The 17,452-nt window shown below is 51.3% G+C and overlaps 1 long non-coding RNA gene across 1 annotated transcript in view; it reads right to left on the bottom strand.

Moving 5' to 3' along the window:
• LOC116631469 overlaps positions 1–8,415 on the bottom strand; it is a 49,851-nt gene extending 41,436 nt beyond the window's left edge. Inside the window, exon 1 of the long non-coding RNA XR_004299180.1 lies at positions 8,282–8,415. This is a non-coding gene — a long non-coding RNA (uncharacterized LOC116631469). The remainder of the gene's footprint in view (positions 1–8,281) is intronic.
• Positions 8,416–17,452: the final 9,037 nt, after the last annotated feature.

Raw genomic sequence — 17,452 nt, 5'->3', positions numbered from 1 at the left:
GTCCCCTGGCAAGCACCTGTTCTGCACTGAAAGGGACGGCCCATGACATGATGGCTTTACAGGGCCGTGATATGCACACAACAACGGAGTCGTTAGTCTCCCCCAGGAGATTCAGGACTGGCCGTCCAGTCCCCGTGCACGAAAGTTCGTGAGGTCTGTGATCACAAGGGCTGCCTCCCAGGAAACTGAAAACCGTTCCAGCTCGGAGGTTTTGCTGGGAATAGACTTTGCCTCCCATCATTCAGGAAAATGGCTTTTGTCGTGCAGATGGAGGCCGATGCTGCAGAGAATGTAGGTCTGACAAAGGGCCCGACGGCCAGCTCCCAGGCCCCCCCACTTCTGGAAGTGGCGCTCAGTGCAGATTAATGATGGGGTGCCAAGGAGCAGCGCGGTCCACCCATCTTGCCGAGGAGCCGAGCTAATCTTCTTAAACCTTTTTACAATAGCTGGGCCAATCACCCAAATGATGCTGTCAATTTGCTTTTAAAACCCCACTTCAAAGAGGGAGATCCAATGGGGATCATTGAAAGGGACAGCGATGTGGGGAGGTTACTCGGATTCCTCCGGATGATTAATATTAATAGAGCACTACCACCCAAATGACACTAGCCCACTGCATGGCGGGGGCTCCTTTTGGGGGGGCTCCCCAAGAACGATGCAGCATGTGCACGCTCTTTTCACCAGGCTCAGAGAGGAAAATGATTCGCCAGGAGCTGAGCCTGGGCCCCCGGCCTCCTCGGGACAGCATTCTCCTCTGGGGGCCACGGTCTCTGCAGCCCGCACCCTGCTGTCCTCAAGCCCGGCCCCTGAGTGCTGAAGCCCTTTGTACCATCGCTGGCGGCCCTCCATATGGGACAGGCTCACCCAGGCCTGCTCGCTGTGCGCCCAAAGACCCTGAATTCGTCGGTGTGTGCTGCGTCATAAAAGGAGCTCTAAAAATCAGAGGCTTCTTCGTCCTTGTTTATCATGCTCACAGGCCCATGGGCGACTGGAGCGGTTCTGCTTCGCGGTGGGTCGGCTGGGGCGTGTTCAGCTGGTTCCACGAGGCATCAGCCTCCCTGACCTGTAGCTACTCTTCTCCGGGCCAAGGTCAGAAGAGCAAGAGAAGGGGACGGAAGCACACGATGCCCGCCCCCCTCCCCCGCAGCCTCGACGTGGCACGGGGCCAATCCCAGCACCAGCGGGGGCCCACCCCTGCTGCACAGGCCCATGATGACGGGTCTAGTGCAGGGAGGGTGTGAGGACTTGGGAGCAGCCATGGAATCCGCCCCAGACCCTCTACCCCTTACAACAGGACCACTAAACACATGGGGACATAAATCCAGCAGACAGTCCTCCACAGAAGTAAGCCCGAGAGCCTCAGACAATGGTGGGGGTGCTTAGCCTTAAAGACACTTGCCTCGCTAAGCCAGCCGCCCCCCTTCCAGAGCTCGGCACCTTGACTCGGCCCCGTCAAAACACTCGGACGCCCCTGTCTTCATCCTAGAACGTCTGTGCGCCCCATTACCTGACTGCGTAACACCCCGAAATAAGGGACTGATGAACTCCCTCCAGACGCTGCGTTCCCTGGGGGCACACTCGGTGAGTCTCCGGCCCTCGGCACCTGCCCCGGCCCCTAGGAGTCTAGAATCCAAAGCCGAGGTCCTTCTTATTGTCGGCACGCCGTGGCCTGAGCTCTCGACCCGGACAGCCGTCCCCGACACCCTGCACTCCTGGACGCACGGAGGGATCTCTTCCCCACTGGAAACACAAACACAAACCCCCAAACACCGCCAAAGCCTGTAGTCACACCAGGAAATCTTGCTTTGACTATTCTCCCCAGTCATTTTGACAATAAAACACAGAAAGCACCAAAAAACGTAGATAATGAGAGTGTACTTTCTTCTTTTTTTCTTTGTTTCCTTTCCTTTTTCTCCCTTACAAAAGCATCTACTTGTTCGGACCAGGGGTCACAAGGACAGGCGGGAATGGGTCACATCTGATTCACAAAAGTGGCTAAGCCTTTAAACATCTCCGTGGAAAACCAGCCTGGCCTTTCAGATTTGCCACAGGGTGGGAGTCTCTGTAACAGGATGGGTGTGAATTATGTGCCCAAGCTCCGGAGGCGCCAGCCCTGGGTTCGAGACCCCCTCACATTTTCTCATGCCTTCAACAGATGTGACTGGAGGAGGGGCTCAGGCTGGTGTGGTGGGAGCGGCACTCACCCCTCTTAATTAGGACAGCTCGCTAGCATCCCTCACGGAGAGAGAGGCTCCCTCAGGGGCCCCTCTCCCCATCAGCCTGCTCCTTCCCGGGTGTTCAAATCCATCAACAGAGCCAGACGAGAATAGAAACCCCGCAGAGACTCTCTCTCGTTTTGCTGGGACACTTCAGCATATTCTCACGGAGCTTTCAAAGGAACGCAATTATCTGATCATTCTTGGAAGCAATTAAAATGTGGAAGGGCACATCGTGCTTCAGCCCCCAGAGTCTGTCTCTGCCGATCACGTGAGCAATCATTACAACACAAACCAACCTCACAGCCCTCCCCGGATGGGCTGTGCCCTGCACGGAGCAGAAGGGTGGTTACTACAAGACACAGACCCCTCCTGCTCTCGTACCCGTCCCGAGGGGATTTTTCAAGATGCAATCCTCGTTGCAAGTCGTGGAGCAGGGCAGACCACCCACTTGGGATTATTCCCAAGTCTGGAGAGCAGGGGGAGGTAGAGAAGCTAAAACAAGAGCAGGGGATTTGGGGGTCCCTTGAAGTGGTCCTCAGTTCTGGTGATGGTGGATGCCCCTGAATATGGGAGGTGAGCTCCGTTGGAGCTGCTCCCAGCATCATGGGGTCTCTCTAGTATAGAAAGCTCCCTCCCTAAAAGGGAAAGAGGAAGGCTGGAGTCCTAACAGTCCAAGTTGTGGGTCCTTGCAGGAAGCCCAGGAATAAGGCAGATTCGTCACCTGCATCCAAGAACGTCACAGCCTCGTGCGAAGAGGCAGATACTCAGATCCGCAGCACAGAGGTTTGGTGATGGTCTCAGGGCAACCTCTTGGCCCCTCCGTAGAGGTGATTCGGAGACCACCATCTACCTCACCCCGTTGTTGTAAGGCTTACATGAGATGATGTAGGCAAAACCCGTAATACACTCCCGGCGCTCAGTACATGGTAGCCATCGAGTATATCGTGAATCTGAGAGCTTCCCTACCAGCATGGGAGGTTGAGGTTTTCATAACTGTCACTCAAGACAGAGCAGAAAGTGTGCCTGGGGGGCTCAGTCGGTGAAGCGTCTGCCTTCAGCTCAGGTCAGGATCCCAGGGTCCTGGGATGGAGCCCCGCATCGGGCTCCCTGCTCGGCGGGGAGCCTGCTTCTCCCTCTCCCACTCCCCCTGCTTGTGCGCTCTCTCTCTCTCTCTCAAATAAATAAATAAAATCTTTTAAAAAAGAGCGGAAAGAAATCTAGGCTACTTGTTGAAACCATTTGTTTGGTCATAGGGAAAAATGCAACCTGTCCTCGGTCCACAGGTCCTTAAATATTATTTCAACAGGCGGCTAACATTTTGGTTTGGGGAGTGAGGGGGTTTTGTTTGGCTTACTTCTGTTCAGCCAGATCGCTTTTAAAGAAGAGGATGGGGAAACAGACCTCCCTCAGAGAAATGTTTCTCAAGGCCAGCGTCCCAAGAAGGGCCAGAAACCATCACCTGCTGCCCCACCAGGGCAGCCCCGCGGGGCAGTCACTGTCCACTGAGTGCACCATGGCTTCCCGGACCTCTCGCCACGGAGCCGGGGCGGGGGGGGGGGGGGGGTCGCCTTGTTCTCTTCTGAAACACTGGTCGTCTGAGCACCAGCTTTAAATAGAAGCTGTCCGTCCCAGGGCAGGCTCCTTTTCTTCAGAACCAAACTGCTCCAAATCATAGATCCTTTTCTAAGACAGTAAAAAACACAGGCAAGATCTTGATTGAACTATTTCCCTCCCCCTGAAATAACTGGATCCTTAGCTTCAGCAGAGGGGAATGACGCTGGGATCAGGTGGCCACAACAAAGCCCCCCTAGCTTACCCTGTGGACACGCTGCCTTCAGGTCAGCCCTAGGGTAAGGCAAAACCTCCTGACCTTTCAATTAAAAGCAAATAAAAGGCAGTCGCTCTGCTGTCAAATCGTCAATAATACACAGAACAATTACCTGGAAGTTTTCGAATTCTGATGAGCAGAAAGGCTGTTTTGCAAAATGTGTTGCAGAGAGTAGTATAATTATAACTCAGACTTGTGTGGCACTCAGCCCAAAGTCACCCCCAAACCTAATGCGGTGTTGTTCTAACAACAGCCCCTCCAGCGAAGGACAGCCCGCAAGGAAGTGCACGCGTTCGATTCGTTTCCTGCTCACTTAAATATAAACTTGCCAACATCTGAGAGCAGCCTAGAGTCCTTCCCAAGGATAAAAACAAACTCACCATGTCAGCAGGCCACAGCTTTGACATTTCTAAAATCATTAGAGTGAAAAATAAGCTCAAGCTATAGCAGGAACTAGCGTTGGAAATCCTTTGAGAAAGATGCCTCGGAGACAGAGCTCGAGGGCCCATTGCTCCAATAAAAGCATCTTATTTGGGCATCATTGTGGCCTGGATTGTGTCCCCCAAACATGACAGGTTACAGTCCTAACCCCAGCCCCTGAGAATGTGACCTTATTTGGAAACAGGGTCGTCACAGATGTGATTAGTTAAGATGAGGTCACGCTATAGGGTGGCCCCGGTCCCATATGGCTGGTGTCCTCCTAAGAACAGGAGAGCATCATGTGACAACGGAAGCCGAGGTTGGAGCAACGCTTCTAGAAGCTAAGAAAGGCCACGGATGGACAGCCACCACCAGGGCTGGGAAGAGGTGAGGAAGGAGGACTCCACCCAGAGCCTCCAAGGGGGCGCAGCCCTGCAGACACCTTGATTTCAGACTTCTGGCCTCCGGCGCGGTGAGACAATAAATTCCCGTTGTTTTCAGCCCGAGGAAACCAAGACAGGCACGTACATGACTTTGGTATCATGGAAGGTTTGGTCTCCGGGCGCAGACGTGAACCGGCACTCAGACATTTGCGATGCACACTCCTGAGCGGGCAGGGCTGGCAGTGAGGAGGTGCCCCGGCTTCTGCTGTCCCCACAGTGGCTCCTTCTACAGCATTCTCGGCACCTCAGTGCATCCCTGCTGCCTCCCTTCCAGGCCTTGACCACGGTGGGCTGGCGCGGTTGAAATTTCCAGCACTGCTTCTCCGCGTACCTGGGCGTTCCGAGTCCCCAGCAGACCAGGACTTCCGTTCAGTGGACGCGGTCTCTGCCCTTCTCGTTCGTTTTGTTTCCCCAGACGTCAGCACGCTGAAGACTGGATCTCGCTCTGCCCTCCTTCCCACCAACACTCCCCTGCGGTGGCTCCACCTGGCAAGTGTCTTCAGGCCTGCCCCCCACCCCCAACAGCACGTCCAGGGAGAAGAGCCTCAGCGAGAGGGAATGGCCCCACCATCCACTGCTCTCGGCTGCTTCCTAAGACCTTTCGTATTTGCTTCTTTCCACTTGTACTGAATGCTGTCCAGCGTACATACGTGTAGGTGCGTCCCTTCCTTAATTAGATATATTTCTACTCTGCCACTTTCTAATTAGGGATCTGGCTGAAGCCAGCTTTGGCCCATCTATGCTCAGTCTTAACCACTTAACCAGGTGCTATGTATCTAACAGGTGATGTGTGTGTAAATGAAAGCAATGGGTTAGGAGGGTGTTCCAAGGAGCATTAAGGTGCACACGCACACTCTCTCTCTCTCCCTCTCTCTCCACTGAAGATAATTTAAAACTGGGGACACAGACAGGCACTTAAAAATTACATTGCAAGGGGGGCGCCTGGGTGGCTCAGTCGTTAAGCGTCTGCCTTCGGCTCAGGTCATGATCCCGGGGTCCTGGGATCGAGCCCTGCATCGGGCTCCCTGCTCGGCGGGAAGCCTGCTTCTCCCTCTCCCACTCCCCCTGCTTGTGTTCTCTCTCTGGCTGTCTCTCTCTCTCTGTCAAATAAATAAATAAAATCTTAAAAAAGAAAGTACATTGCAAGGTAACTAGTAGAAAATCGATAACAAATCCTGTATTTCATTTCCTCTAGAACTTTGGAGTCAAATTCATGGCCCACCCTGGGGACCTGTATGGAACTGGGGGTGTCTTAGCTCCGGCTGCCATAAGGAAGGACCACGGTCTGGGGCTTCAACAACAGACATCTGTTTCTCGCACTTCTGGGGCTGGCGGTCCGAGATCAGGGTGACCACACAGTCGGGTTCTGATGAGAGCCTCCTGCCTGGCCTCGCTGTGTCCCCACACAGCCTCTCCTCAAACTCTGCACCTTCTCTCTTCCTCTCCTTAGAAGGCACCTACCCTATCAGATTAAGATCCACCCCATGACCTCATTTAATCCAGTTACCTCCTCAAACCCCATCTCCATCTGTAATCCCATGGCGGGGGCGAGGAGAGGGGAGGTTAGGGCTTCGACATAGGAACTCGGGAGGGGACACAAGTCAGCCCGCAGCAGGGGAGACCTAGTGTTTCATGCAAATCATAACTGTGGTCTTTAAAAACCACCCGACTGTGGCTTGTTTCTGACCACCACCCCGCCCCCGCCCCTCTGTCTTCACTTCAGGCTTTGGTCTCAAACGTGTATCAGTCAAGGCCCTGCAGGACCCCGGGGGCACAGGCAGGCAGGTGACATAGAGGAGGATTTGACCAAGAAACTGGTGACCAAGATGAGGCTGGATCAAGTGAGCCTCCAGCCTTGGCACTGGGGGACAGGGGAGGGACAGTGCCCAAGGTCCCAGAGCCAGGAGCTGCAGCCTTCAGATCAACAGAGCACCCCTGCCCGCCCCCCCCCCCACCCCCTCCCCTGCCCCCCGGGCTCCCATCTCCTGTGAGAGAAGCCAGGCAGGGTGCAGCGTGTCCATGGACCAGCTCGGATGGGCCTCCTGGGCACAGAGCAGGGTGGGAGGGGGCCTGGGTTGCAGGGGCAAACAAAGGAATCCTGCTGAACGAGCCTCTAAAACACTCCTCCTGTCCTCTGCAGAATGAGGTGACGTCTAGCAAACCAGAATGTACCAGGGACTCACAGGTGGGCTTTTCACTTACTTTGGGAATTTTGAGCATCTCAGGAAAGCCTACAGTCCATCACCCTGAAGACCACTCCATGAGCCACAGGCCTCCAGGAAACCAGGGAAGAATTCCATCTGCTGAAAGAGAGCCATCACAGTGTCCGTGGGCCAGACGCGGGCTCCCAGGGTCAGGGGGACTAGCCAAGAAGGAGCAGGCGAAGGAGTGGCCCCTTCGGGCCTCGTGGGACAGAGAGCTGAGAGCCGTCACCTGGAGCAGGGCCGCGTGGTGCCCCCCAGCAGCGGGCAGGCTGCTAATCACACACAGGAACAGACGGGCGTGGGGAGCAGAGGGACCCCCGCTTATACCCACATCCTGCCAATCACTCAGGGCCCAGAAGGGTGTCCCCTCCGTCCCACTGCTGGCGTGACCTCCTTGACATTGCTGATCTGCCTTCCAGACGCTGCGCTTGGTAGGGGTCATTCACACTGGGTGTCACCCCTTCATGCAATCGCTCTGCTTTTCAAAAGATGAGTCCTCCGTTCAGAAAAAGAGCAACACGCAAGGGGCCTCTCTGTGAGGGGGGCTGGAGACCCAGTGGGCAGCCCCCCAGCCCGTCCTGGACCAGCAGGGCCTGGGGGAGCCAGCCTGCAGGGAGGGCCGCGTCCATGCAGAGACTCCAGAGCGGTGAGTCTGCCCCGCGCCCAGAACGGACAGCGCCTTCCGCGGAGGCGGACACCCTGCGTGTGCCTCTTCGTCTCCGCCCTGTTGCAAAGCTCGCAGGAAGATGGCTTTTAAAGCAGGTGCCACGATGGTGAGGAACCCAGCAGCACACGTTGAACGGACCTCTGCCGAGAGTCCTGATGGCCCAGAAGGCTGCTTTCCCAGCATTCCACGGGAATGCCTCGTTTCCTCTTCTTTGTGTTTCCAAAAGGCTCAATAATGTGTTAGTAAAGGAGAGGGGAGTCGGAGGGAAAACTAGCCAAAACAGAATTTTAAATAATGGGGAAAACTCTTGGGGAAAAGGAATTTCATTTTATGTCCAGAAACTCAGGTATTTACAACATCAGTAAGACTGCAAAAAGATGAGGATCAAACAATCCGGTTTCTCGGTTAGGATCCCACGATCGTCTCTGACATCACACTGCGTACGGATCTCATGGCAGACAACAAAAACGCCCAGGCACCCCTTCTGTGCCCACACTCACCCCTGCGCTGCGTGACTCTGTCCGCCTCCTCCCGGCTGCTATTCCAAACCGCCACGGATGGCTTCTACCAGCAAGCGTGTGTTTCTCGGAGTTCTGGAGGCTGGAAGTCCAAGGTCAAGGCGGCAGGAGCTCGGTGTCTGGCAAGGGCCCTCCTCCTGCATGCGGGGCTGCGTGAGGGAGCAGCCCTGGCGAGCCCAGCCCACCCTGCCCGCCCACGGACGCGTCAGCCAATGCACGGGCCTAAGTCATGTTTGGGCGGCTTGTTATTCGCCACAGCTCACTGATACACACATCTCTCCCACGCTGGTCTTGGCGACGGAGCAGAAAGGTCAAATGATAGACACAAAGTCTGAACACGGGCATGAAATACTATACACAGAATTCGCCTCTTTGCTTTCCTGTGACCGTGCAGGGTGCCCGGGTACTCGGGGATGGGTCACAAGCTGTGGTTGGATTTGGGAGATCGGTAAGAACGGGTCTTACTCTGCAAACGAGTTTCAATATGATCTGAAAAGCAGACTATTTGAAATCGCCTTATCGATTTTTTAGAAGCAACAAACTCCTTTTCCTATACAACTGTGGTCAATTAATACAACTGTCCCGTTGGGAAAGAATGGGGGAAACACACATGGGACAGGAGGATCTATCATTAAAACAACTAAAGTGACAGGAAACGTAACAGAGGGTTCTGTATTTAGTAAGGGTGTTTCGGGGGTTTTTTTAAAGATTTTGTTTATTTATTTGAGAGAGCCAGAGAGCTTGAGAGAACGGGCGGGGGAGGGGCAGAGGGCACAGACTCCTAGCAGAGCAGGGAGCCCCACATGGGACTCGATCCCAGGACCCCAGGATCATGACCCGAGCCGAAGGCTGTCGCTTCACCAACTGAGCTACCCAGGCGCCCTTGGTAAGGGTTTTGTATTGGAAGTACAGGTTTCTGTTCTGGGCTCTTGCCATTACTATGCTCCTGCATGAACCCGGGAAGGAGTGTGAACAGACCAGCCAGGGGTGGGGCCTTTGTATTTTAAGAGAGACTTCCCTTACTACAATTCATCTAAGACAATTGGGAAAACTGAAAGGCCATGAAGGTTTATTGTCATTTTCCCATAAATCTGAAATTATAAAGCAGGACATTAAGGGATTTAAAATGGAGGGTTGCTATGTTGATTATGTTTGACTTACATCACACACAGCTCCTGAATGCTACCTGATAAAGCATGCCTTAACCTACAGAACTTATTAGAGCCCTGACCGTGTCTGCTGGCCTGCTTAGGAGGTTATTTTGTGGTGACGAAGGCTGGCCCTGGGACGCTGTGTCATCTGAGCCATCCGGGGCTCCCACGGCAGCAGGAGGACTGCACGCACACGCACTTCTATTTATAGCCGGTTTGCTAGCAACGGCGGAGTGAAGAGAAATGGATCACGGAATGTGCTGGAAAGGGTTAGGATAGTCTTGATTCTTCTCTAAACCCACAGATGGATGGAAGGTGAGGATCAGGTGCGGCCCAGGGAAGCACCAAGGAAAGACCCAGGAGGTGCCCGAGCGCCTGCCACTTTCTATTCTAAGCACTCACACCGACCAGCTGACTTCCCCCCAACCCTACGGACGAAATCCTGCAGATCAGGGAACAAGCCCGGGTGAGTAGTGATGGCCAAGAATTCAAACCCAGGGGGTCTAGTCTCAAAGTCTGTACATTCCTGCTGGACACAACGTACAATAAAGACGCTCACAATGAAATAAAAGTCCAACATTTCCAAGTGAACCGTTCAGAGACTGTAGGTGAGAAGTTTTGTTTCCTCCAGATGGCCCAATGGTGCTTGGGCGTCCATAGTAGCTTGGGCCGACACAGGACTTTCAGGTGCCCTCCAGCGACAAAGGGACCTCCGTCCTGCAGGATAAACACGGTCCTCCTGCATGGTCGGGCGCCCACCTGCTCTGCGGCCCGCAGCTGGGTGGCCGTCCTTTCTTCCAGTGGTCCTTCCACCTGGCTCCGTGGAATTCAGAATCCATGAACTCAGATAGGAAAAGAGCACACGTTTATTTTTTTACCAACCTCTCCTGAAACACAGCATTTCTCTCAGTTATGACTATCATCCGCAAACCACTAGGATTAGCAGGATCTGTGACTTGGTCACCAAAAGAAAAAACAGATATTATCACGATACAGTCCAGTAACTTCAGATAATATGAAACGTCGTCTGTGTTCATCAGTACTTTAAGATGTAATTATACCAGCCTCTAGATCATTTATTTCATGTACTTATAAAGAAGTGCTTGGGGGCGCCTGGGTGGCTCAGTCGGTTAAGCCTCAGACTGTTGATTTCGGCTCAGGTCGTGATGTCAGGGTCATGGGATCGAGCCCTGCGGAGGGCTCCGTGCTCAGTGGGGAGCCTGCTTGTCCCTCTGCCTCCTCCTCCCCTCTGCCCCTCCCCGGCCCACGCGAGCCCTGCAAGTGTGAGCTCTCTCTCTAAAATAAATAAATCTTTAAAAAAGTACATGTATTACTTTATTCAAATTTTTTAAGTATTTTGATAAGTGCATTTGATATCCTAAGTTCTGCTATATACATTTTTAAATACATTTTTTCTGGGAAGAGCTCCATGGGCTTCGTGGGAGTGACAAGGGTCCGTAGCACAGAAAGCAAACAACAAACAAGAACTGGGGTGGGATCACCTGAAGAGCCGCAGACAGGGCCTCCCCTCCTCCCTCCTGTTCCTCTGGTCCTGGTCCTCTGGGGATGGGGACCAGGCAGGGTGAGGCGGCCCACAGCCTTCCGCTCAGCCCTGCTTGGGCTCCGCGCCTTCGGAGGTCCCCAGGGGGCTCGCGAGGGGCCGTGACGGAGTTTCCGGAGCTGTCCTTGACCCTGGAGAGCCAACTCTGGCTGCCCGCACGTGACCCTCTCTGGAAAAGGCCCCAACGACTCAAGCCAGCTGGCTTCCTCAGGCGCCTGGACGGAGCTCACACCTCCAGACACACCTGTGGGTGTGCGGGTCGCGTCCCGCAGCTCCGCCCCGGCCCCCCCACCCTTCCTTCCCCAACCAGGGCACAACACGCCTGCGCCCGCTCTGGGGGGCACCCACCAAGGCCGGACAGTCCCCTTGGTGTCCTGGCTTGGGGGCAGGCCTCCCCGAGAGGAGGGGCAAGCACAGCACCCCCCAGACTGACGGCTCACCCTCCCCTTGTCCTCCTCCTCCTGGCAGGGGTGCTGGGGATGCCGGGGTAGGGGTGCAGCAGGTGGGGGCTGAGGGAGCCCAGCTGTTTCAACCAGATGGGAAGTTACCCCCCCTGCCCCTCGAATTGTGGGCAGCCATCCTCAGGCTATGTGAGGCGGGAAGGCCCCTTCCTTGTTGGGGCTTCCAGCTCCCACTGAGGGCGGCGGAAAGCCCCAGTCCCTCAGCATCCTGCTGCGGCAGCCCAGACTAGCCGCTCCTCGGGGGCGCCGTCACTCCGGGAAGGGCTCGCAGGGCAAGCAACGGGCGCCCCTGAGTCGTTAGCAGTGTGTGTGTTTCCCTGTGCGTTCACTATGACAATGCACACTCACAGACTCTGGTAAAAGACTTCACTCCGCGCGTTTGCAGTAATTCTCCATCCACTTTCTCTTACTCAGTTGCATTAAAAACATGAACGGACCTGACCAGGGTCTAGTTGGCACCTGGCGATTTGCTCCCGAGCCACCTCCTTAAACACGGAAGAAAAAGGCACAGTGTTGCCACAAAGGGGAGCGGACCCCTGTGCCCGGGAGGAGCCCCGCAGAGGGGAGCGGACCCCTGTGCCCGGGAGGAGCCCCGCAGAGGGGAGCGGACCCCTGGGCCCGGGAGGAGCCCCGCAGAGGGGAGCGGACCCCTGTGCCCCTGGGAGGAGCCCCGCAGAGGGGAGCGGACCCCTGGGCCCGGGAGGAGCCCCGCAGAGGGAAGCGGACCCCTGGGCCCGGGAGGAGCCCCGCAGAGGGGAGCGGACGCCGAGTGGGCATGTCTGCATGCTGGGAGCAGTGCTCAGGGAGGAACCCAGGGGCGTCCTCTATCCGTGCCACCTCCAGGGGCAGGTGTCCACCTGTGCCAGGGTATAAGGACAACCTAGAGACAGTTCAGTGATGGACCCAAGAGGAAAAGGTCCTGGGATCAGAATCATTTCAAAAATTGTTCTGAGAAGAGCTGGGTGGATGGCGAGTGATAAATGCAAAGCTTTAAGTGCAGCAATGGACCCTGTGTCTGCACCCAGAGAGCTGGGAGAAGCCATGGCCAGGGCAGGAGGGGAAAGCCCTTTAGGGCAGCCCCACGAAAGATGGAGCATAAACAAGAAACTCTGTATTCCGGAAGTTAGGCTTCGGAAATATTTTTCCCTCCATATCTTTAAGAGATAGTCTCAGATCTTTGGTGTGAGCCAGTGTGGTTTGCAAGTGAGAGAGGAGGGGCTCAAAGGCTGAAAGTTCACTTGCCATCCTTCAGGGCCCTAATTACTATTTCCTGCACCAGAGCTTACCTTCCAGGTGATCTGAACTCGTAAGGGGAGATGGGTTGTACTGTTTTGTTTCCTCCGGGGGGGTCAGGAGAGGATGTGGAGAGTAGGGGTGCTAAATAAATGTTTGGTTACCTCCATGGGACGCATCATTTCCATTTGTGAAACCCACAGGGGACAGAGTGGAATCAGACATAACTCACATGGTGGGAAGGATGAGGCGCTTCTTACACTGCACCTTGAAAACATCTCAGATCTAGAATAACAAGGGTTGAAGAGGCTGGCTGGATCCTACCTCTAAAGGGTAGGATGTTCACAAGATCCCAAATACCTAAAAGTGGCTCCAGGAAGCACCTTTCATTCTGCTGAGTGATCATCTTAGATCTAATGAAACAGTGTTTTTCACATTGTGGGGATTAAGCTTAGGGAAAATTGTCATCCAAGTGGAAATGATATTGAACCTAGAAGTGTCCTCAAAATGATTTAGACAAATGTGTGAGAGGAAGATGCAGAGAGAGGGAGGAGATGGGCTCTGGCCTGCACTCCTCGAGGCAGGAGGGTGTGCTACGACACTGTGCCCAGGCCTCACTCGGGGACAGGATGAGGGAAGATCCCCGTCTGCATTTCCCTGGACACATTTCTCATTTACTCTCATCTCTCACTTCATCTTCAACGCACATTCTCAAGTAGGCAACTCTCATGATGCCCATTTGTCATCTGACCCTCATGCCATGCCCATGACTATAGTTTTTAGATCTATAACGTCATTTTACATACCTGAACAGTTACAGGCTTCTTCCAGAATGATTTTTTAACAGATATCATTCATGTCTATTTACCCTGTTCCTAACCTGGTAGCTAGGAAACAGTAAGCACACAGTATATGAATGATGTAGAAGTGGAAGGATGGATGGATGGACAGATAGAAGGAAGGATGAGTGGAAGGATGGATAGATGAATGCAGCAAAACAGGTTTTTCCTTTTCCTATGAATTCCTCCCAGTCTATGATTCTACAAAATAACATGACGAAGATTATGCAGATCTCTGAGAGGTTATATACCTGCCCAAGGTCATGAGTTTGTAGAATCTGAACTCATATCTGTCTAGTTCCATGACTACAACAGAATGACTCTTGGATCAAACACACATTATGGAGGACAAACCCAGCATCTGAGCCCTAGGACATGAGAGGTCTCATGTGAAGATGATGGTCCCCAAATGAGTATAAGCCAGTGGATATTATTGAAAGCACAGTTAGTTATACCCAAGAAGTGTCTGGGAAGAGCTGGCACATATCTATTAACACAGAAAAGCCCCTGTGTAATAATTAACTAAATCAATGACTTACAATGCGTTCAAGCACTAGAAATGAGAGTGGAAAAATGTTAAAATCAAGCCAAGTCAAATCATTTGTTCCTCTTCTGTCACCATCATACTCACCCCCCTCAAAACTAGCGCTCCACACTTCTGAACGGCAGTCGTGCTGATTCTTGTTCCAGGCAAGTCTGCGGATGCACACCCTGGCCTGTCTGTCCCACCTGGGAGCGGCTATCAGAGGATGAGTAGCAGACAGACTGGTGAAGCAAACCGGGTCTAGACAGACCACCAAACCGGTGGGGGAGTTGATTATATTTCTCCTCTGCTCCTTCAGCCCACGTATGGCTACGGTCACAGGAAGTGTGCACAGAGTGAGGCAAGTAAAGACCATTGTTTTTTAGACAAACGATCAAAAAGAGGAACCTCCGAAAACTGGGAAGTAATGGGGAGGTCACAAGGAGGATAGGTCTCGACAAGAAGCCTGCAAAGTTGTGTATAAATGCTTGGACTCATCTCGGTTCTGTGCAGACAAAGCTCTGACTCTAAGTAGCATGCCACAACACTGAGAACCGACCACACCACCCACACCCCAAGAGGCACAGGGTGGCGTTCATGCAGGACAGATCCGAGTGGCACTGCAGAAACAGATCTGACCCTGGAACCACAGACCATGGGAGCTAAGCTGGAACCTGGGATCTTGAACCTGACCAGATCAATGTCCTACCAAAAATAGCACTATTTCCCACTGGAGAAAGATATAAATCCACAGGTTCAAAAGGTTCTGAGAACCCAATCCATGCCAAGACATGTCATAATCAATAATACGAAAATTGAAGACAATGAGAAATCTTAAAAGTAGCCAGAGAACAACACATTATTTATAGGGGAGTAATGATTGAAATGGCTGAGGATTTAGTACACCAAGACCAAGTGTTCTGTGTCCTGGAAATGTGAGACTGGCCCAACCTTTGATCATCACTGCTATCTACAGTATTAACAGTCTAAAGAAGAAACACCCCATAACCATAACAGTTAATGTAGAAAAAGCATTTGACAAAATTTAACATCCACTCATGATAAAACTCTCAAGTATAAAGGCATCTCTATAAAAACCTACAGTTAATATTATACTTAATGGTGAAAGACTAAATGCTTTTTTCCTTAGGGTCAAAAACAAGGGAAGTACGTCCATGCTTACCACTCCTATTCAACATTGAGCTGAAGTGCTAGCCAGGGCAAAAAAGCAAGGAAAAAAACAAAGTGGGGACTAGAGTTTGGAAAGGAAAGGACAGAACAATCCCTACTCATAGAAAACATGACTGTCTATGTAGAAAATCCTGACAAGGCTATAAAAAATCCTCCTGGAACTATGAAGTAAACTTGGGAATGTCACAGGATCCAAATCAATATACACCAAAAAATCAATCATATTTCTATACATTAGGTATTTACAATTAGAAAACAAAAATTTAAAAATAATTCTACTTACAATGGCTCTAAAAAATAAATACACAGGCACAAATCTAACCAAAATGGACACAATCTGTATGCTTAAAACTATAAAATGATAATTAAAACATCAACAAAGATCTAAATCAATGAAAAGGCATACAGTGTTGTTGAAATGTAAGATACAGTGTTGTTGAAATGTAAGATTCAGTATAGTAAAATTGATAATTCTTCCCAAATAGATGAAGAGATTTAGTAAAATTCCAATCAAAATCCCAAAAGGATTTTCCCATAGCCAAATCTCAAATTTATATAGAAAAGCAAAGAAATTAGACTAGCTAAAACAATTTTGAAAAGGAAGCACAAAGTAGGAGGAATCACACCAACTAATGTGAAGACTCACTTTAAAGCTAAATTAATCAAGCTTTGCTTTAAAGCTAAATGTAACCAATTAAAGCTTAATCACTGCCTTGATGAAGGCAGTCATAGAGATCAATGAAACAAAATAGAGTCCAAGAAATAGGGCCACACAAAGCATTGGCAATTACTTTTGATAAAGATGTAAAATCAATTAAATGAAGAAATGGTAGCCTTTTTCAATAACTGAACAATTGGATATCTATGTCGGGCGCCTGGGTGGCTCAGTCGTTGGGCGTCTGCCTTCAGTTCAGGTCATGATCCCAGGGTCCTGGGATTGAGCCCCGCATCGGGCTCCCTGCTCTGCGGGAAGCCTGCTTCTCCCTCTCCCACTCCCCCCGCTTGTGCTCCCTCTCTCGCTGTGTCTCTGTCAAATAAATAAATAAAATCTTAAAAAAAAAACAAAACTTACATGTCACTTAAAAAATAAGTCAAAATGGATCTGAGAACACATGTATCTATGGCCAAATGATTTTCGACAAAAGTGTCAAGACTATCCAATGGGGAAAAGATAGTTTCTTTAATAAGTGGTGTAAGACAACTGGATATACACATGCAAAAGAGTGGAGTTGGTCCCCAACCTCATGCCGTGTACAAAAATTAACTCAAAGTGGACCAATGACCTAATATAAGAGCTAAAATCATAAAATGCTTACAGAACATACGGGGAAATGTTCATAGCCTTGGATTTGGCAATGCATTCTTTGATATGACACGAGCATGAGCAACAAAAGAAAAATAGATAAATTGTAAATAATCAAAATGGTAAAACTTTGTGCATCAAAGGACATTATCAAGAAAGTAAAAATACAACCCACAGGATGGAAGAATATATTTGGAAATCATGTATGCGAGAGGGGTCTAGTATACAGAGCAAAGAACACTTACCAAAAAAAATTTTTTTTCAATGGGCAAAGGACTTGAATCTCTTTCTTCAAAGAAGATACATAAATGGTCAATAAGCACATGAAAAGATGCACAACATGATTAGGAATTAAGGAAATGCAAATCAAAACCACAGTGAGATACCACCTCACACCCAGGAGAATGTCTATAACAAAACCCAGAATACAGTAAGGCCTGGGGAGGATGTGAGATTGGAGACGTGGCATATTGTTGGTGGGGGTGGGGAATGGTCCAGCTTCTGCGGAAAATAATATGATGTCTCCTCAAAAAGTTAGAGTACCCATAGGACTCATCAACGCCACTCCTCGATACATACTCCAAAGAAGTGAGAGCAGGGACTTAAGTGCACGTGCACACATGTTCAGAGCGGTACTATTCACAGAAGCCAGAAGTCCCAGCAGCCCAAACACCCAGCAGATAAGCAAACTATGTGTATCCATCCAATGGAAAAACTTCAGCCATAAAAATTAAGTACTGACAGGTACTCCAGTGTGGATGAACGTCAGAAACGTTAGGCCGGATGGGAGAAATCAGAACAGTCACCCGCTGAATTACCCCATTGCATGAAGTCCAGAGTAGGAAAATCCAGTCAAAAAGCAGACCAGGGGTGGCCAGGGGTTGGGAGTCA

This window comes from Phoca vitulina, unplaced genomic scaffold (genome assembly GCF_004348235.1).
Source record: "Phoca vitulina isolate PV1807 unplaced genomic scaffold, GSC_HSeal_1.0 scaffold5, whole genome shotgun sequence".
In the NCBI taxonomy this organism is placed as follows: Eukaryota; Metazoa; Chordata; class Mammalia; order Carnivora; family Phocidae; genus Phoca; species Phoca vitulina.
Note: the sequence above shows the minus strand (reverse complement) of the source record. Positions and strands in the feature narration are given on the sequence as shown.